Source organism: Schistocerca gregaria, chromosome X, assembly GCF_023897955.1.
Source record: "Schistocerca gregaria isolate iqSchGreg1 chromosome X, iqSchGreg1.2, whole genome shotgun sequence".
NCBI lineage: Eukaryota > Metazoa > Arthropoda > Insecta > Orthoptera > Acrididae > Schistocerca > Schistocerca gregaria.
In genome coordinates this window covers 402,285,703-402,307,331 of record NC_064931.1, presented here as the reverse complement: position 1 = coordinate 402,307,331, position 21,629 = coordinate 402,285,703, and the positions used below count along the sequence as shown (strand labels likewise).

The window sequence follows — 21,629 nt, the reverse complement described above, 5'->3', positions numbered from 1 at the left end:
TATTCCCTCTGAGGTCGAAAAATTCACCACACATTCAACAGTAGCATCATTAGAGAAAAAAAGTTTAAGCTCATTGTCTGCACCTACAAATGTGGTGCCATTGTCACTGTATATGTGAGAAGGTTTCCCCTTTTTGCAATGAATCTCCTGAGAGCGGCCAAAAATAAACTTGCTACCAAGTCACTAACTAATTCTAAGTCGATGGCCTTGGTTGCCATGCAAATGAATAAAGCAATATAATAAGCCTTGGTGGTAACTTTACTCCGTCTTCCACCGTGCTTTACAGCAATAGGGCCTGCATAATCTACTCCACAGTGCTGGAATGGATGAGACTGGTTTACTGTAGCTGCAGGTAGCCATGAGTTGAACTGCTGTCTTGGATTTAAGCCTAAAGCATTTTAAACATTTCCTGACAACTCCTTTGACTGTGTTACGCCCATTTCGGATAAAAAGACCTCATACATAACATAGCTAATAAAAGTTGTGACCCAGTGTGCAACAGATTTTCATGTTAATCTATGAGAATTTTTGTCAAATGATGCTTACGCGGTACAACAATAGGATGGCGCTCATCATATGGTACACCAGCATTCATTAATCTCCCTCCCACTTGTAAAATACATTCGGCATCAACAAATGGGTGCAAATCCCTTAATTTGCTATTATGTGAAATAGGGGAACTGGTCTTCAACAAAGTTATCTCATTACCATATTCACTACGTTGAGCTGCGCCAAATGCCCTTTTGATAGTGTTGTGGCATTCCTGTGGAGTGAGTGGCCCAGATATCCTGTCTGAGTGCTGAAGCCTAGTGTTATTAGCAAACCTCAGTGCATAGACCAAAACTCAGTTGTTTTTTTTTTAATGATGAGTATTTACACAGCAGTTCATCATCAAGTTTAATGACTGACACCAAGGATACTTGTGTACACCTTCTGTTAGGTGTATCTACTACACTAAGTGGATTGCAGGTGCTGCAGTCGAGGTCGCAAGTGGATAGCCATGACAGGCCATACCACCACTGAAAAAAGTGAACTCAAGGCAACTGGATTAATACCACTTGGTAAGTGGTCAGCAGGATTATCCTCTGATTTGACATGTCTCCAGTTGGTAACGGAACTCAGTTCCTGGATTTCAGAGACACTGTTGGCAACAAAGATTTTCCAGTGACAAGTACTACGCTGCAGCCAACAGAGAACTATTGTGGAGTCCATCCACAAATGAATGTCGCCACTATCTTTGATATCTAAGGCATTGGCTATCTTGTGAATGAGTTGAGGAAGAAGCAGAGCACCACATAATTCTAGTCATGGAAGAGACCGTTGTTTTACAGGAGCAACCCAAGATTTGGTTGCAGCCAATGAGACCAACACACTGTTGTTGGGAAGAACACATCTGACGTATACACATGCACCATATGCCAACTGTGAAGAATCACAAAAACCATGAATTTAATATACTGGGGGCAAGAAATGATCTTCCTGTTAATCAAAATACCATTTAGGGAAGGCAGTTGCACACAAACAACATTCCATTCATCACTGAGGTTGGATGGAAGAATTTCATCCCAATCAAGGCCTAGTTGCCACAAGCGGTGCAAGAACAATTTACATCTTATGACTGCTGGACCTAGAAGCCCCAGCAGGTCATAGATTGATGCTGTTGTAGACAGAATGTGTCGGAGGCAGGGTGCCATAATATCACTCACTTTTTTTTAATACCATTTCCTCAGTGGAAACCACCCCAGAGGAAAGTAGTCGAGTCAGCTGGGTTTGAAGTTCCTGAGCTTCAGCTTCCGTAGCTGAGCCACTTAAGAATTCGTCCAGATAAAAGCTAGACATCAAGGCTTGTGATGCCATTGGAAACCTCTTGATTTTCGAAAGCCAACTGTTTAAGACATCTGGTAGCAAGAGAGGCAGCAGGAGCGGCTCCATAAGTGAGTGTACACAGTCTATACCCTTGCATCGATTCAGATGGTGATTTCCGCCATAGAATTCTCTGGACGTTCCTATCATCAGGATGGAGACACACTTTGCGATACATTTTTGCTACGTCAGCTGACAGAGCCACATTAAAGGAGCGAAATTTTATAATAATGGAAAATAAATATGGCTGGACAGTGGGACCAACCATCTAGATATAGTTGAGAGAGACCCCATTAGAAGTGCCAGAAGAGCCATGACATACTTCCCTCAACTTAGTAGTATGATGTGGAAGGCAACACTTTGGACCAATAATACCTTGAGAATTAGAGGTCTCCATGTGTCCCAGCTCGACATATTCATGCATGTATGCAGCATATACCTTCTGCAGATTTGCTTTCCTTTTAAATCTGCTCTCAAGATGCGCCAGTCTCCGAAAGGCTTGTCGTGATTCATCTAAGGATTTACAGTCAGGTTTCACTGGTAGTCGAGCCACAAAGCTCCCTTCTTCATCTTGTGCCGTATGGCGCTGAAAGTGACTCACATATTTTATCCTGCTTACTCATCGTTTTAGTAGACAGTTCCTCTAACTCCCAAAACCTTTGCAGTTTGGCATCTAAATTGACACCTCTAACAAGGCACAAGGTCACTGTAGAATGAGGCATGTTGCATGCAGCTGAAGGCATCCTACCAGACATAATACAGCCAAATCTTGTTTCCACCAATGAAGGATGATTTGGTTTCACCAGCCTTTCTTTACAAACAACATCAAAGAAAACCTCAGCACCAAGAATTAAATCTACTGTGGCAGGCTTGTTGACTTCTCGATCAGCGAGCAGAAGATTACATGCGACACTCCAGGACCTTGTGTCTATCTTGCTCACTGGTGACATGGCCTACGATAGCACAAGTGGTTCTGACATGAAAGGCGTTGAGCCTAGACGACAGTTCAACATAACAGATGTAAGACACTCATGCTGCAAAGGCATTGTTTATGCCTTCCACAGGAAACAAATGTTTACTTCGATTCAGTTTTAATTTCTCTGCCATACCCTTAGATATAAAGGATAGCTAATTCGCACTATATAACAGAACTCTGCAAACCTGCTGTCTACCCATGTTGTCCTTAATGTTGACAACAAAACATTAAAATGGATGTTTGTGTTCCCATTCGTAGCTTGATGGGCCAAGCAATGGCCTCCTGGTTCACTATTCTGCCTATTCCTTGGTTCAGCAGACTGGTGGAGCAGTATGTTGTGCCTTCCTTTACAGGTCTTAGAAGGAGAAATCTTGCATTTAGTCGAGAAATGACCAGAGAGGATGCACAAAAACAAAGCTTATTTTTTTGTCACACATGCCCGCCGTTCATCAACATTTAGTGATTGAAACCCTTTGCATTTAGTGATAGTATGAGGTTCACTTCAAAAATTACATGACTCCTTAGTATCAGCATTAGCGATATGAAGTATCCTCACATGTCTCGTTTGATTTGAATTATTGACATTTCCTTGCGAATCCCTCGAGGTGTTATCCCTGAAACTGATCAACTCAATGGCCTGACATTTTGTTTCCAAACAATCTATTGGTTGGTTTAATGTGGTGAATGTTGAGCCATACATCTTTACCTCCCACTCATGACGATCCGTGGCTCGCGTAATAGACAGAATCTCTTCTGAAAGAATAACTTCATGAAGTGGAACATGAGATTTGAGAGCTTCTAAGGCCTTCAAATATAGCTACATACGTGATTGATTAGTTGCCTATTATCGCTCGCTGCGCCATGGCCGACTGTAGGTAAGGCCAACAAAGCCTATTTTTGGGTTATTATACCTCTGTGTAGTAAGTCCCCTGCTATCGATAGGTTTCCTGCAGTGGCAGGTGTATGTTTCAATAGGTCTTTAGCTTCACCTCACAAAGACGAATTAAGGTAATGAACTGTTGTTCATAATGAGATTCAAAAATGTATCCCTGTATGATGACCACTTCCGGTATTTGTCAAGTTAATAGCGGGTAGTTTCAAAGAACTGACACTGTCTGACGGATTCGAGCGCAAAAGCTGCGAAAGCTGGGTGTACCTCTTCATGGAACCCTTGGTAGTGGATTCAACGAAGTACCACGAATCCTCGAATTCTGCCCTGTCCTTACAATGATCTGCTGATTCGTCTTCAGTTTCCAGCGGTGTCTGAGACGACTCAAAATCAGTCTCAATCCGACTCAATGACAATTTTAATTCCAAAATTTCGATGCTGGCATTGTCTGCAGACTGCACAAAGCTCGCTAAACGCGCGACAGCGGCCTTTGCTAAACCTCTCTGCTTGACTGATTTTGTTTTCTCTGAGGGCTCCATTTTAGGACCGGGAAGATGATAGCAGGAAGCCAACAGTCGCACTTACCAGGTTGCAGCGGCAATATGAGGCAGTATGGACTGGGACAGCAGAGGTGTCAGCTGGCGTGGCAGGCTTTGCAATCTCAGACGGCGCGAGGTTTCGGCGGGAGCAGGACGTGACGTCACCGATGATGCTGGCACCGACACGTTTCTGTGCCCCTCATGTTTGAATTAGACACACATTAAGCGTTCACAAATATGTCCCCTATCACCGTTGTTAAGGCTATTATTGTCGTAGTCCCGAACAGACCGTCGGCACTCGATAGCGGTCACCAACGAAACCGATAACTTGCGAACATAAAGTCCGTATGGTCACTGTATCCCGCCCGGAGGACCAAAAAATGTGAGCGCGGGCTCTTCCACCCGTGGTGGCATATTGGACTGTGAGTGTATAGTGCGAGAGGACTCACTGTCCTTTTGTTGCCACTCACAATAACTGGACGGAAGAAGTTGTCTGGTTTAAGTGTTTATTAGAATAAACTTTATAACTTGTACAGGCAGCGCGCCAGCTGCGGGTCCTGGCTTAGCTCGGGGACATACACGCCCGTCCGCTACGGGTTCCCGAAGCTACCTGTTCGGCCGTTACAATTGCACATTTGTATGTTCAGATGCACTCTGGAGTACCTGATATTAAGCTTTTCTGTGTGGTTTCCGTGATACCAATTTTCTTGGAGGTCCAGTACTGTATTCTCATGTTTGGTTCTTTATTATGGTATGTCATTCATCACAGAAAATGAAAATTTGCACTTGAAATAGAACAAAGTCGAAAGTAACCAATAGTGAGGAACGAAACACTTCCGTTTCAAATAAACTAACTGCCTCAGCGGAAAAAAAATTAATAGAAGTAAATTTCTAAACAAAATAGACAGAAATAGCTTCATTAAGACATTAATGGTTGATTGCTAATAACGTGGAAATAATATAAAATCAGAAAATTGAAACTACTAACATGTTTTGGTCTTTTATGGTTATGAGAATGTATATTAATTCCATTTGATGGCTCCCGGCCACAGAAATCTGTTTTGTTTTCATTTGACATGGGAGCCATAAACGAAGAGGCCAGCAATATCACGAAAAATATACACGGGTCACGTGGAGAAGGACCCCCCCCCCCCTTAACTATAAATCAGCTTGATAAACGCATGCGCGAATCTGGCAGCTCGGGCGCGCCGGAAAATTTTTTTCAGTGTAGCATCTGGCTACCTGCTGCTACTGCTCATACGACAAACAACAAGGCTTCAAGTAGCCAGATGTGGGAGAAAAGCACTCCTCACACGTGAATTCAGCTCTGCGCATACGCACGAGCCCGCTGGTAATTGCTCAAACGAACCTAAGGTCTCCCGTCAGGGAGCAGACTATACTGGACAATCTGACGAGCCCAGTTTGAAAGCTGCCACTAGATGACAGTTGGTGTGAGTAGCAGAGTCCAAACAACAATCTTCCATTAAAACATGCAATCAATAAAAAATAAAATACAACTATTAGAAGTTCAGCTCCAATCTTTGAACTGCATGGTAGTTTGTGTTACTGAGCAATGGTGTAGACACACAGAATTCCAACATGTAGTACTATGTAAGAAAGGGCATTTCTTACAGCAGAAATGCTTCAAGGGATATGGAATCATGCATTTATATTAGAAAAGGAACACAGTTCAGTTACGACATGACCTCAATACAGTAAGTGAAGACAAACACTTTGAAATATCAGCTATTGAATTAGCCAAGTAAACAATCATTCTGTGTGTGTATAGATCTCCCAGTAGTAGTATGGACACACTTTTCAATAAATTAACAGAAGTTCTAGATAAAGTCTCAAGTACAAAGGTCAACATAATTTTGTGTGGGGACATTAACATCAACCATATCATCATAAATGAGTCGAGCAGCACTCTCATAAATATCCTTCAAAGTTTTGGCATGTCCCTTTTGGTCAATAGTGCAACAAGGGTTACCACAATGACTGCATCAGTAATTGACCATGTGGCCACCAACATGGACACGGCAAATTGTCATGTAGCTGTAAACGATCTTGGCCTATCAGACCATCTCTGTAAAATAACAAGAGTATAATAAGGCATCGAATCGTTCCCTGAACTACAAGCCTACAAACGACATCTATCAGAAATCACAATAAAAGATTTTTCAATAGAGCTAGCAAAACAAAACTGTCATTAAGTGTGTAAGGAAACCAATGTGAATATGAAATTCTCTAAATTCTCCACATTATTTAAATTGAACTTTGTAAAGGTATTTTCAAAAGCATGCATGCCTCTATCAACATCTCACAAAACAGATGGATAACAGCAGGTATTACGAAGTCCTCCCAAACACTTAAGTAATTCAGTTCCATGAGAAAGAGTCACAATGATCCAGAATCCTTAAATTTCTATCATAGATCAAAAATAACTTTAAGAAGGTGCTGATTGCTGCAAAGAGTCATTTAATGACAAAATACACTCCTGGAAATGAAAAAAAGAACACATTGACACCGGTGTGTCAGACCCACCATACTTGCTCCAGACACTGCGAGAGGGCTGTACAAGCAATGATCACACGCACGGCACAGCGGACACAACAGGAACCGCGGTGTTGGCCGTCGAATGGCGCTAGCTGCGCAGTATTTGTGCACCGCCGCCGTCAGTGTCAGCCAGTTTGCTGTGGCATACGGAGCTCCATCGCAGTCTTTAACACTCGTAGCATGCCGCAACAGCGTGGACGTGAACCGTATGTGCAGTTGACGGACTTTGAGCGAGGGCGTATAGTGGGCATGCGGGAGGCCCGGTGGACGTACCGCCGAATTGCTCAACACGTGGGGCGTCAGGTCTCCACAGTACATCGATGTTGTCGCCAGTGGTCGGCGGAAGGTGCACGTGCCCGTCGACCTGGGACCGGACCGCAGCCACGCACGGATGCACGCCAAGACCGTAGGATCCTACGCAGTGCCGTAGGGGACCGCACCGCCACTTCCCAGCAAATTAGGGACACTGTTGCTCCTGGGGTATCGGCGAGGACCATTCGCAACCGTCTCCATGAAGCTGGCCTACGGTCCCGCACACCGTTAGGCTGTCTTCCGCTCACGCCCCAACATCGTGCAGCCCGCCTCCAGTGGTGTCGCGACAGGCGTGAATGGAGGGACGAATGGAGACGTGTCGTCTTCAGCGATGAGAGTCGCTTCTGTCTTTGTGCCAATGATGGTCGTATGCGTGTTTGGCGCCGTGCAGGTGAGCGCCACAATCAGGACTGCATACGACCGAGGCACACAGAGCCAACACCCGGCATCATGGTGTGGAGAGCGATCTCCTACACTGGCTGTACACCTCTGGTGATCGTCGAGGGGACACTGAATAGTGCACGGTACATCCAAATCGTCATCGAACCCATCGTTCTACCATTCCTAGACCGGCAAGGGAACTTGCTGTTCCAACAGGACAATGCACGTCCACATGTATCGCGTGCCACCCAATGTGCTCTAGAAGGTGTAAGTCAACTACCCTGGCCAGCAAGATCTCCGGATCTGTCCCCCATTGAGCATGTTTGGGACTGGATGAAGCGTCGTCTCACGCGGTCTGCACGTCCAGCACGAACGCTGGTCCAACTGAGGCGCCAGGTGGAAATGGCATGGCAAGCCGTTCCACAGGACTACATCCAGCATCTCTACGATCGTCTCCATGGGAGAATAGCAACCTGCATTGCTGCGAAAGGTGGATATACACTGTACTAGTGCCGACATTGTGCATGCTCTGTTGCCTGTGTCTATGTGCCTGTTGTCAGTGTGATCATGTGATGTATCTGACCCCAGGAATGTGTCAATAAAGTTTCCCCTTCCTGGGACAATGAATTCACGGTGTTCTTATTTCAATTTCCAGGAGTGTAATATATTATGCAGAGAATAAAAGCAAAGTAGTCTGGGATGTTACAAAAAAGGAAACGGAGTGGCAAACAAATGCAGAATAACGTACTGCTAAGGGTGGTGGACAAGGTAATAAATGATCCAAAACACTTATTAAACTATAAAAACCAGAATTTTCCAAGTATTGCAGAGAAGTTACAGCAACGATTCCGCAAAACAAATGTACCATCTGTAAATAATGTTGAACTAAATACAATGATGTTACTTCCAACCACAAAGAATGAAGTCAATAAAACTGTTCAAAAAATAAAACGTCAGTAGGCTTAGATGAAGTATCAGTGTGTGTACTTAAACAATGCATTGAGATTATACAAGGTCCTTTAACAAATACAATAAATGAATCCTTCACATCAGGGACATTTCCAGAGGAGTTTAAACAGGCAATACTTGTACCTTTGCTTAAGAAAGGTAATGCAGAAGACATAGGAAATTACCAACCCATTTCCCTGCTGACACTATTCTCAAAGAAAAGCCAAATTAATGGATTATCTGAATAAATACCATCTAAGCAAATCACAGTTTAGTTTCTGAAGTGGCAAAAATACGGAGTCAGCCATAGTAGATTTAACGAAAGTTTTACTTCATGCTCTTGATGAAGATGAGTGTGTCACAGGCAAATTTTTGGATCTTCCTCATGCCTTTGATACAGTCGACCACAAGATTCTATTAAATAAATTAGAAGCATTAAGAATAAGACTGGTAGCTAATGACCAGTTTAGATCATACCTAGCAGATAGGGTACAAAGAGTAGAGATAACACACACTTCAAATAATTCTAAACACACACTAAAACACTTATCAGAACCAAAATACATTAATATAGAGGTTCCACAAGACCAGCATATTAGGACCAATACTATTCCTGATATACATCAATGACTTTCCCAGTAGTGTTACTCATGGTGAAAAAATCCTCTTAGCTAATTACAGCAATATTATAGTCACTGAGATAACAAGAGAACTCCTTGCCGAGAAAGCAAATGAAACATTCAAGGAAGTTTATGATTGGTCAATAAGCAATAAAGTGACATTGAACATAAAGAAAACTGCCATGAATTTCAGTTTGAAGAGGAAAAATGACAATGTTAATTAAATTTAGATGTAGATGGCATCTCTATAGACTGTAAGAAATGCAAAATTCCTAGAAATGAATATTGTTTCTCAGTTGAAGTTGTGTGAACACACAAAGGTACTTGCAAACAGAATGTCATCAGCATGTTATGCCCTTAGAATTCTATCACCAGTGTGTAACATTCAGTGTCTTTTAGTTACATACTGTTCATATGTACACTCAATTCTTAGCTATGGCATTCTTTTTGTGGGAAACGCACAAAATATGAACACAATTGTAGAACTCCAGAAAAGATCCGTAAGAATAATAACCAAAAATACTAGTCGAGCTCACTGTAAAGATCTGTTCAAAACACTGGGAATTTTAACTGCTCCACGTGAATACATTTACCAGCCACTTGTACACATCAAAAATAGCATTGATAATTACTGCACAAACAGTTCTGCCCATCACCATGGAACAACAGCCAGACTCAACTGACCTTTACCAAGAAATAATAAACATAAAATTCACAACAGCATTTTCTACCAAGGAATAAAACTGTACAATAAACTACCAAAAGGTATTAAAGGAACTACAAAAATACACTTATATAAAAAGGAAGCTAAAAAGTACCTGTTATGCAATACTTAGCTTAAACAGTGTAGCTGTTTGATAAAAGCAAGTTATACAAATAAATCATAATTGTGATCATAAAACACCCAACATTCCACATGATATCTTCAGACTATGTTTTTTCCTTCTTTTCTAGAAAATCTTACCCCCAAGCTATGCATAGCACAATACTAACACCTCTTCCTCTTTCTGAGCTCAACATCTCACTCATTGTAAAGCGATGCCAACTTGGTTTTTCACTATAGCAAATGGGAAGTTGCTGTACAGAAAATGGCCCAGAGATAATGTGTGTGTGTTTTTGTGTTTGTAATGAGTGAAGTGTTATGAAACAATGTGTATAGTGTGTGCAGTGAAAAAGTATTGCCCACTAGGAGGAAATCTAATGATTGTCTTAACTAAAAGTCTGTAAATGTACGTGCATACGAATTGGCTTATTTTAAATTGGTCTAAACTTGTGAATAGTTTGACATGTCCTATATCCTTGTAAAAAGAGATACACGGTTAAATAAAGCTACTGCTACTGCTGCTGCTACTACTACTAGTAGTACTACGATAAAGTTGGTTATTTGTGGTGTAGGATTGAAGTGAGAGCCAAACATTGAAAAGACCTTCTGCCATTTCAGACAAACCATTTGGTATTTAACTCAGAGTATAAGGAGGAAATTATTGTCTCATAGCACAGTTCCGTAATTATCGTACAAGTTCAGTTCGAATGTACATGAAAGCACCTCACAACTCAACCCCATTTTCGCTTTAAGCTTACGTTTAGACAGACTCAAACGATCCCCGATTTAAGACATTCAACCCACATTCTTCACACAGTTCATCTTGAGTGAAAGGAAAAGGAAATTTACTTGGAAAATAATCCTACTGACATCGCATCTAGCAATTTTTGTCCCGCAACTTCTGTTACAAATGTAGATAGCGCCTGTGTAGGCAGTTGTGACGTCGCGCTCATCCGAAGCTGGTCGTTGGTCTGTGGTATTAAACAGCTTAAGAATGCTGATTCCTCACAGAAGCCTTCATAGCTCAGTGGCAGAGCATTGGTCTTGTAAACCAAGGGTCGGGAGTTCGAATCTCTCTGGGGGCATACATTTTTTGTGTTTTTTTATCCACCATGAACATTGGCGTGCAGTAGCATAAATCGCCGCTGGTCCGTGGCTTTTCTGAACAGCGATTCTGTCCTGTCACCAATCTGTCTTTGAAGTATTAAGTGCACAATGTTGTATTTGTTGTTGTGCATTATACGACCATTCGTGACTATTTGGCAATCGTATCCTTCACATACCTTGATACGCTTACATTTCAAATGCCTCCAGATTCTTACCTAATGTTGTTGTCGACTCAACCCCATAGAGTAGGATAATGAACACGCAATGCCGAAGTAACTGAGTGCCAAGCGTAATACTTAATGTCCCAGTTAGTGAGAACTTTCCTGAAAAGAACTTCCGGCTTCTTCAGTTCTGCACCAAATTTCTTGAGAGAAGTCCCAATCGTCGTCGATTTCACATTCCAAATATTTATATTATCATTACGAAGTGTAAGAGTGCCCTGAATTTCATCTCCATTTCTGCCGATAACCATTTTATCTTCCTGACTTTTAAAAGTAACATTATAGTACTGCTCTTCTCAGTAACAGTGTTTAGTTGTAGACCCTCCAGCCTGCTTGCAAGTAAGACAGTGTCATCAGCATGTCTGATGTTGCTACAAATTTAGACAGAGCTTGTGGAGGCAGTTGTGACATTATGCACATCCAAAGCAGCTCGTTGTTCTGTGGTATTACACAGCTTAAGAATTCTTATTTCCCACAGAAGCCTCCATAGCTCACTTGGTCAGTCCGCTGTTAGCAGCGGTGGCGCGAGGTCGTCGTGCCCGCGTCCCCCTGTTGGCGCACCGCGCGCGCCAGTGTTTACTGTTTACCTCCCGCTGCGGCGAGTGTCACGCGTCCGTGTCTCGGTAGTGCCATGGCGCACTCGTATCGCAAGTCCACAATTAAGATCACATTTCAAGCGGACTACGCAAGACCTCGAGCACTTGACGTTGAACGTTTCATCCGAGAAGAACTGCATATTGCACCTCAAGACATCATTGGGATCCACTTTTCTATAACACAAAGTGTCGTCTACATAAAAATGATCAATGAAAAGGCGTGCCCTGATGTTGTGTGCCGACACGCTCATGGACTTAAATTTAAGCATTCTGATGGTCACATAGGAACTGTCACGATCGACCACGCTGGATTAGGCCTTCGCACTCTGAGGGTCTTCGAGCTGCCATTCGAAGTCCCGCCAGATGTTGTGATGACAGCTTTCAAACCGTACGGCAACGTGCTAAGCCACTTGGCTGAAAAATGGCAAACGTTTGAGACGTACCCCGTCTTAAATGGAGTGAGACAAATTAAGATTGAACTGACGAAGTATGTGCCATCCTATCTTGTAATTGGCGGCTGCAGAGCCATTTTCATGTACGACGGACAACCCCGTACTTGCGCCGGCTGTGGCCAGGAAGGACATGTCCGATCGGCATGCAGTCAACGCCGACTGACTCAGACACCGGTCGGTGAAGTTCCATCCCCGGCGACGCCTACTTCACTCCCCATCACGTATGCAGCGGCTGCAACCGCAACAGCTTTTCCTGCCCAGGATCGTAGCACCATATTGCAGTCAGTGGTCGATGACCGTGTGGCGGACAGAATATCCCCCTCTACGACGCCTTCGGCAGACTTGCCTCAAGACGGTGATCAATTGTGCCACCAAGACGAGCCTAAAGAGAAGATGGAAGTAGAAACTAAAATTGTCCCGACCTCTGCCTTCCTACCAATGGAGACCGCATCAGATGATTGTCGCCCGCACTCTGACACAGAACAACATGTCCGGAAACAACGGTCCCCTCGAAAACGCAAGAAACGGCGCCATACGCCGTCCGATGATTGCCTGCTTCGGATGTGCGACCCAGACGAATATCCGGCGTCGGACGACGCTCAGGACTCTACCACCGCAACTCAACCTTCCCATCACGATGCTACGGCGGATACAATTTCTGAGCCTCGGTCTGACAACATCACTTCTGCTACTGAACATACGCGCAAGCGCTCTACTGACAGCACTAATCAACAGTTACCACTTGCTGCATCTGATTCTTGGGCGGATGATATCGAGGATGAGCCACAGCACCAGGAGGATGCCGAAGGCAGAGATGCTCCCTCGGCTGCACCCAGCACCAGCCAACAACAGTGACTACGGCTGTATCGTCAGCCTCTGTGGGGCCGCCCCTACCGCCCACACCTGGCCTCCTACACAACCCAGTTGCCGACCTGGCTGACCAAACATACCGTCTAGCGACGATTAACATCAACAACATACGTGCCCGACATAAACTAGCGCTGCTACATGATCTACTCAACGCAGCAGACATCGACATTGCGCTCCTTCAAGAGGTGTATGTCGCCGACTTCAAGGGACCCTATGGCTACCAGACTTGGGTCTCACATGCGTCTGCCAATGGCAGTGGTGTGGCTATCCTCCTCCGCGACGGTATATCCGCAGAAGACGTCGAGTATCTCCCTGACGCCAGAGGCATGGCTCTTACTATCCAAGGAGTCAAACTTATTAACATCTATGCACCGTCAGGATCTGGTCGGCGTCGCGAACGATCCACCTTTTTCGCTCATACAATCACGCCCCTCTTTATGGGCCGTCAGGACGCCTTGATAATGGGAGGGGACTTCAACTGTAGCCAAGCACCTAAGGATCAGTTACCACATCATTCTCCATGCGCAGAACTTACGACAATTATAAATAATCTTCAATTGGTGGACTCGTGGGAACATGTTTGTGGCGATCGCCCCGGATTTACTCACTACACCAGCCATTCCTCCAGCCGCATCGACCGGATTTACATCTCGCGCTCCATAGCTGTGGGGACAAGAGCTGCCGAAGTTTGGCCCACAGCTTTTTCTGACCACGACGCCTACATCTGCGCTATTACCCTCGGCCGCCAGAAGATATGGCACAGCCGTGGTCCTTGGAAGTTGAACGTCGCTCACCTAGCTTCTCAGGAATGCCGCCGCCTTATAGAGAACACGTGGGACTCTTGTAGCCGCCGGCGTGGCACCTACCGGTCTACACTGTCGGGGTGGTTACTCTGCGCCAAACCAGCCCTCCGGAAGACCTTGATAGGCTACGGCCGAGATGTTGCAGCATGGAAGAGACATACCATGGACTTTTACTACAGCATCTTAAGGGAATGTGCTACACTGCCGTACTCACCTGCACGGCAGGTGACGGTGAACCATGCGAAGGCACAGATCATCAGATTAACACGTTGCCACCTTGAGGGTGCGATCGTCAGAGCGCGCACTCAAGACAGAGTGGCACAGGAGGAACCGTCTATGTACCACGTCATTGCAGAACGACGGCGCCGACGCAGGACACTGATCCAAGCTATCACGACGGAAGACGGACGACGCCTTGATACCCAGCGCGACATAGGAAACGCCCTTCATGCTCACTACACTATGCTGTACTCGGAACATCGATATCCCCCAGAGGTGATAGCCGAAGTCTCTCAACTCACTTATGGCTCGATCTCTCCGGCAGCGGCGGCGGATTTGACTGCTGATGTAACGGAAGAGGAAATCATTGAAGCAATACAGGCTGGGGCTGCTCATAAGTCCCCGGGACCTGATGGCCTTCCTCTGGAATTTTACCGGACGTACCAACAATTGCTGGCACCAGCGTGGACTGATATTTGCCGCGATCTTATGTCTCCCACGACGCAGATACCTGGGGCTTTCCTAGAAGGACTGATAGTGCCCATACACAAACCACGAGGCGGATCCAGGATCAGTGACTATCGGCCCTTGACCTTACTCAACAGTGACTTGAAGATTTTCACCCGGCTTCTGGCGGCACGCCTAAAGCGATCAGTACGATGTGTTGTGTCGCAGGACCAGGCATCGTTAGGTGGTGACCATAATATTCGCACTGCATTGTGCCGATATAGAGATATGATCGCGCTAGCAAAAGCTCGCCAACTGCCAGGAGTTTTGGCCTCACTCGACTTTAGCCAGGCCTTTGACAGAGTGGACCACACATTTTTGATGGAGGTATTGCGACACATGGGGTATCCGGACGTTATAGTTAATGTACTGATGCGTCTCCTACGCGGCGCGACATCCAAGGTGTTATATAATGGCCGTCTTACGCCGCCGATACAGATCCAGCGATCGATACAACAAGGCTGCCCTCTTTCGGCGATATTGTACGCCCTCGTCTTGGAACCACTCCTCTGCGGCCTCCGACAACGCCTGACCGGGATGTCCCTTGGTGGACACACTTTCTGCTGCACTGCCTATGCAGATGATCTGGTACTCCTTCTACGCAATAATGACGATGTTCGTGCAGCACTGGCGTGGGTGGCGACCTACGGCGCGGCATCTGGGAGCCATCTCAATCTCCACAAATCACACGTTCTGTCTATAGGCAGAGGCCTACCCGGCGAGAACGTCGCACCGCTACGAATCAGTGACACAATCCGCTGTCTTGGCATTGATTTCACATCTGACATGAAACGTTCAACAGCCCTTAACTACAGGCGTTTATTAAATCAGATGAGAGCAGGAATAAGTGACCACCGTTTGAGGCATCTAGACCTCCTGCAACGGACACGATATGCTAACGTCTATTTGGCGTCACGTATCCCCCATTTTGCACAGATACTCCCCATACCACCTACCCTGGCTCACCGCATGTTGATGGTTTTGGGATCCTTTGTTAATACGGGCATGTTATTTAAGATTCGTGACGAGTCCCTAACCCTACCGAGGAGCAGAGGGGGTTTAGGTCTTTGTCATGTCCAGAACAGAGCAAAGGCCCTGTTCGTCAGCTGTCACCTGCAACTGTGGCGACGAAGTCCGACGTGCCTCACAAGTCTCTTACTGGAGGCCTTACGACCAATCTCAGTCGCACCCCCTGTGATGATATCGGACATCCCAGCACCTTTCTTCTACATTAGCCAGTTCTTCCTTGAATTAAGCTACATCCGCACTGCACTACTACCCACACGCTTGATGATTACGAGGGCGATATATGCTGCCATGCAAATGAACATGACGCCGAATGTGATTGAAAGCAAACACCCCAATACAAAGTGGCGCGCTGTGTGGCAGGCAGTGAATGCCACCACCCTTGATACTGAGGTGCAATCTGCATGGTACGTAACTGTTAATGGGAAACAGTTGTGCCAGTCCCGCCTACATCACATCCACCTCGCTGATTCCCCCTTGTGTGCCACATGCCAAGTGATTGACACAGATGAACATCGTTTCGAATGCGGGTCGGCAAAGGACGTATGGTATTTGGTGCGTCAGATATTGGCTTTTCTCACACGCACGACTCCTGACAGGATAACTACCCGATCACTTCTTTTCCCCGATAACATTTATTTCCCAAGAGCAAAAACGAACTCTGTGACGTGGATCAGCGGCCACGCTGTTCACTACCTCTTCGGTAATGGCGAAAAGACAGTACCCGATTTTTGGTATTACCTCAACGAACGACATTGTGCGATCGTCAAGAACCCTAAATATAAGCAATATTTTTCTAATTTCCTTTGGAGCGCATTCCATAATCTGCCTCGCAGCTGGATTATCGATGACATGAGATGATAACCATAGCACCTCTTCCCAGTTCCATTTTTTTATGAGATCTGAACAAACAGCGGAAACAACACAGCAACGAGAAGAAAGTCATCGAAAAATTCGCAGCGGGCTATAGTATGGAGCATCCTTTGTCGTAACGGGACGACTTCCTATTATTCTGTTTATGTAGCCGAAGAGGAACGGCCTTCCTTTTATACATTTGTATAAAAATAAAATGAAATAAAAAAAAAGTTGGCAGAGCATTGGTCTTGTAAACCAAGGGTCGGGAGTTCGAATCTCTCTGAGGGCTTACATTTTTCCTGTTTTTTATCCACCATGAACATTGGCGTGCAGTAGCATAAATCGCCGCTGGTCCGTGGCTTTTCTGAACAGCGATTCTGTCCTGTCACCAATCTGTCTTTGAAGTATTAAGTGCAGAATGTTGTATTTGTTGTTGTCCATTATATGACCATTCGTGACTATTTGACAATCGTATCCTTCACATACCTTGATACGCTTACATTTCAAATGCCTCCAGATTCTTACCTAATGTTGTTGTCGACTCAACCCCATAGAGTAGGATAATGAACACACAATGCCGAAGTAATTGAGTGCCAAGCGTAATACTTAATGTCCCAGTTAGTGAGAACTTTCCTGAAAAGAACTTACGGCTTCTTCAGTTCTGCACCAAATTTCTTGAGAGAAGTCCCAATCGTCGTCGATTTCACATTCCAAATATTTATATTATCATTACGAAGTGTAAGAGTGCCCTGAATTTCATCTCCATTTTGCCGATAACCATTTTATCTTCCCGACTTTTAAAAGTAACATTATAGTACTGCTCTTCTCAGTAACAGTGTTTAGTTGTAGACCCTCCAGCCTGCTTGCAAGTAAGACAGTGTCATCAGCATGTCTGATGTTGCTACAAATTTAGACAGAGCTTGTGGAGGCAGTTGTGACATTATGCACATCCAAAGCAGCTCGTTGTTCTGTGGTATTACACAGCTTAAGAATTCTTATTTCCCACAGGAGCCTCCATAGCTCAGTTGGCAGAGCATTGGTCTTGTAAACCAAGGGTCGGGAGTTCGAATCTCTCTGGGGGCATACATTTTTCGTGTTTTTTATCCACCATGAACATTGGCGTGCAGTAGCATAAATCGCCGCTGGTCCGTGGCTTTTCTGAACAGCGATTCTGTCCTGTCACCAATCTGTCTTTGAAGTATTAAGTGCACAATGTTGTATTTGTTGTTGTGCATTATACGACCATTCGTGACTATTTGGCAATCGTATCCTTCACATACCTTGATACGCTTACATTTCAAATGCCTCCAGATTCTTACCTAATGTTGTTGTCGACTCAACCCCATAGAGTAGGATAATGAACACGCAATGCCGAAGTAATTGAGTGCCAAGCGTAATACTTAATGTCCCAGTTAGTGAGAACTTTCCTGAAAAGAACTTCGGGCTTCTTCAGTTCTGCACCAAATTTCTTGAGAGAAGTCCCAATCGTCGTCGATTTCACATTCCAAATATTTATATTATCATTACGAAGTGTAAGAGTGCCCTGAATTTCATCTCCATTTCTGCCGATAACCATTTTATCTTCCTGACTTTTAAAAGTAACATTATAGTACTGCTCTTCTCAGTAACAGTGTTTAGTTGTAGACCCTCCAGCCTGCTTGCAAGTAAGACAGTGTCATCAGCATGTCTGATGTTGCTACAAATTTAGACAGAGCTTGTGGAGGCAGTTGTGACATTATGCACATCCAAAGCAGCTCGTTGTTCTGTGGTATTACACAGCTTAAGAATTCTTATTTCCCACAGAAGCCTCCATAGCTCAGTTGGCAGAGCATTGGTCTTGTAAACCAAGGGTCGGGAGTTCGAATCTCTCTGGGGGCATACATTTTTCGTGTTTTTTATCCACCATGAACATTGGCGTGCAGTAGCATAAATCGCCGCTGGTCCGTGGCTTTTCTGAACAGCGATTCTGTCCTGTCACCAATCTGTCTTTGAAGTATTAAGTGCACAATGTTGTATTTGTTGTTGTGCATTATACGACCATTCGTGACTATTTGGCAATCGTATCCTTCACATACCTTGATACGCTTACATTTCAAATGCCTCCAGATTCTTACCTAATGTTGTTGTCGACTCAACCCCATAGAGTAGGATAATGAACACGCAATGCCGAAGTAATTGAGTGCCAAGCGTAATACTTAATGTCCCAGTTAGTGAGAACTTTCCTGAAAAGAACTTCGGGCTTCTTCAGTTCTGCACCAAATTTCTTGAGAGAAGTCCCAATCGTCGTCGATTTCACATTCCAAATATTTATATTATCATTACGAAGTGTAAGAGTGCCCTGAATTTCATCTCCATTTCTGCCGATAACCATTTTATCTTCCTGACTTTTAAAAGTAACATTATAGTACTGCTCTTCTCAGTAACAGTGTTTAGTTGTAGACCCTCCAGCCTGCTTGCAAGTAAGACAGTGTCATCAGCATGTCTGATGTTGCTACAAATTTAGACAGAGCTTGTGGAGGCAGTTGTGACATTATGCACATCCAAAGCAGCTCGTTGTTCTGTGGTATTACACAGCTTAAGAATTCTTATTTCCCACAGAAGCCTCCATAGCTCAGTTGGCAGAGCATTGGTCTTGTAAACCAAGGGTCGGGAGTTCGAATCTCTCTGGGGGCATACATTTTTCGTGTTTTTTATCCACCATGAACATTGGCGTGCAGTAGCATAAATCGCCGCTGGTCCGTGGCTTTTCTGAACAGCGATTCTGTCCTGTCACCAATCTGTCTTTGAAGTATTAAGTGCACAATGTTGTATTTGTTGTTGTGCATTATACGACCATTCGTGACTATTTGGCAATCGTATCCTTCACATACCTTGATACGCTTACATTTCAAATGCCTCCAGATTCTTACCTAATGTTGTTGTCGACTCAACCCCATAGAGTAGGATAATGAACACGCAATGCCGAAGTAATTGAGTGCCAAGCGTAATACTTAATGTCCCAGTTAGTGAGAACTTTCCTGAAAAGAACTTCGGGCTTCTTCAGTTCTGCACCAAATTTCTTGAAAGAAGTCCCAATCGTCGTCGATTTCACATTCCAAATATTTATATTATCATTACGAAGTGTAAGAGTGCCCTGAATTTCATCTCCATTTCTGCCGATAACCATTTTATCTTCCTGACTTTTAAAAGTAACATTATAGTACTGCTCTTCTCAGTAACAGTGTTTAGTTGTAGACCCTCCAGCCTGCTTGCAAGTAAGACAGTGTCATCAGCATGTCTGATGTTGCTACAAATTTAGACAGAGCTTGTGGAGGCAGTTGTGACATTATGCACATCCAAAGCAGCTCGTTGTTCTGTGGTATTACACAGCTTAAGAATTCTTATTTCCCACAGAAGCCTCCATAGCTCAGTTGGCAGAGCATTGGTCTTGTAAACCAAGGGTCGGGAGTTCGAATCTCTCTGGGGGCATACATTTTTCGTGTTTTTTATCCACCATGAACATTGGCGTGCAGTAGCATAAATCGCCGCTGGTCCGTGGCTTTTCTGAACAGCGATTCTGTCCTGTCACCAATCTGTCTTTGAAGTATTAAGTGCACAATGTTGTATTTGTTGTTGTGCATTATACGACCATTCGTGACTATTTGGCAATCGTATCCTTCACATACCTTGATACGCTTACATTTCAAATGCCTCCAGATTCTTACCTAATGTTGTTGTCGACTCAACCCCATAGAGTAGGATAATGAACACGCAATGCCGAAGTAATTGAGTGCCAAGCGTAATACTTAATGTCCCAGTTAGTGAGAACTTTCCTGAAAAGAACTTCGGGCTTCTTCAGTTCTGCACCAAATTTCTTGAGAGAAGTCCCAATCGTCGCCGATTTCACATTCCAAATATTTATATTATCATTACGAAGTGTAAGAGTGCCCTGAATTTCATCTCCATTTCTGCCGATAACCATTTTATCTTCCTGACTTTTAAAAGTAACATTATAGTACTGCTCTTCTCAGTAACAGTGTTTAGTTGCAGACCCTCCAGCCTGCTTGCAAGTAAGACAGTGTCATCAGCATGTCTGATGTTGCTACAAATTTAGACAGAGCTTGTGGAGGCAGTTGTGACATTATGCACACCCAAAGCAGCTCGTTGTTGTGTGGTATTACACAGCTTAAGAATTCTTATTTCCCACAGAAGCCTCCATAGCTCAGTTGGCAGAGCATTGGTCTTGTAAACCAAGGGTTGGGAGTTCGAATCTCTCTGGGGGCATACATTTTTTGTGTTTTTTATCCACCATGAACATTGGCGTTCAGTAGCATAAATCGCCGCTGGTCCATGGCTTTTCTGAACAGCGATTCTGTCCTGTCACCAATCTGTCTTTGAAGTATTAAGTGCAGAATGTTGTATTTGTTGTTGTGCATTATACGACCATTCGTGACTATTTGGCAATCGTATCCTTCACATACCTTGATACGCTTACATTTCAAATGCCTCCAGATTCTTACCTAATGTTGTTGTCGACTCAACCCCATAGAGTAGGATAATGAACACGCAATGCCGAAGTAATTGAGTGCCAAGCGTAATACTTAATGTCCCAGTTAGTGAGAACTTTCCTGAAAAGAACTTCGGGCTTCTTCAGTTCTGCACCAAATTTCTTGAGAGAAGTCCCAATCGTCGTCGATTTCACATTCCAAATATTTATATTATCATTACGAAGTGTAAGAGTGCCCTGAATTTCATCTCCATTTCTGCCGATAACCATTTTATCTTCCTGACTTTTAAAAGTAACATTATAGTACTGCTCTTCTCAGTAACAGTGTTTAGTTGCAGACCCTCCAGCCTGCTTGCAAGTAAGACAGTGTCATCAGCATGTCTGATGTTGCTACAAATTTAGACAGAGCTTGTGGAGGCAGTTGTGACATTATGCACACCCAAAGCAGCTCGTTGTTGTGTGGTATTACACAGCTTAAGAATTCTTATTTCCCACAGAAGCCTCCATAGCTCAGTTGGCAGAGCATTGGTCTTGTAAACCAAGGGTCGGGAGTTCGAATCTCTCTGGGGGCATACATTTT

At 44.3% G+C, this 21,629-nt stretch overlaps 1 long non-coding RNA gene and 7 other non-coding genes across 10 annotated transcripts in view; 7 read left to right on the top strand and 1 right to left on the bottom strand.

Moving 5' to 3' along the window:
* LOC126297379 (uncharacterized) overlaps positions 1 to 21,629 on the bottom strand; it is an 85,156-nt gene that overhangs the window by 12,232 nt on the left and 51,295 nt on the right. The window lies entirely within an intron of this gene.
* Positions 10,921 to 10,992, top strand: Trnat-ugu (transfer RNA threonine (anticodon UGU)). Its single transcript has one exon. It is a non-coding gene; the product is annotated as a tRNA-Thr (tRNA).
* Positions 17,574 to 17,646, top strand: Trnat-ugu (transfer RNA threonine (anticodon UGU)). The gene has a single exon. It is a non-coding gene; the product is annotated as a tRNA-Thr (tRNA).
* Positions 18,369 to 18,441, top strand: Trnat-ugu (transfer RNA threonine (anticodon UGU)). The gene has a single exon. It is a non-coding gene; the product is annotated as a tRNA-Thr (tRNA).
* Trnat-ugu (transfer RNA threonine (anticodon UGU)) lies at positions 19,164 to 19,236 on the top strand. The gene has a single exon. It is a non-coding gene; the product is annotated as a tRNA-Thr (tRNA).
* Positions 19,959 to 20,031, top strand: Trnat-ugu (transfer RNA threonine (anticodon UGU)). The gene has a single exon. It is a non-coding gene; the product is annotated as a tRNA-Thr (tRNA).
* On the top strand, positions 20,754 to 20,826 carry Trnat-ugu (transfer RNA threonine (anticodon UGU)). Its single transcript has one exon. It is a non-coding gene; the product is annotated as a tRNA-Thr (tRNA).
* Positions 21,549 to 21,621, top strand: Trnat-ugu (transfer RNA threonine (anticodon UGU)). Its single transcript has one exon. It is a non-coding gene; the product is annotated as a tRNA-Thr (tRNA).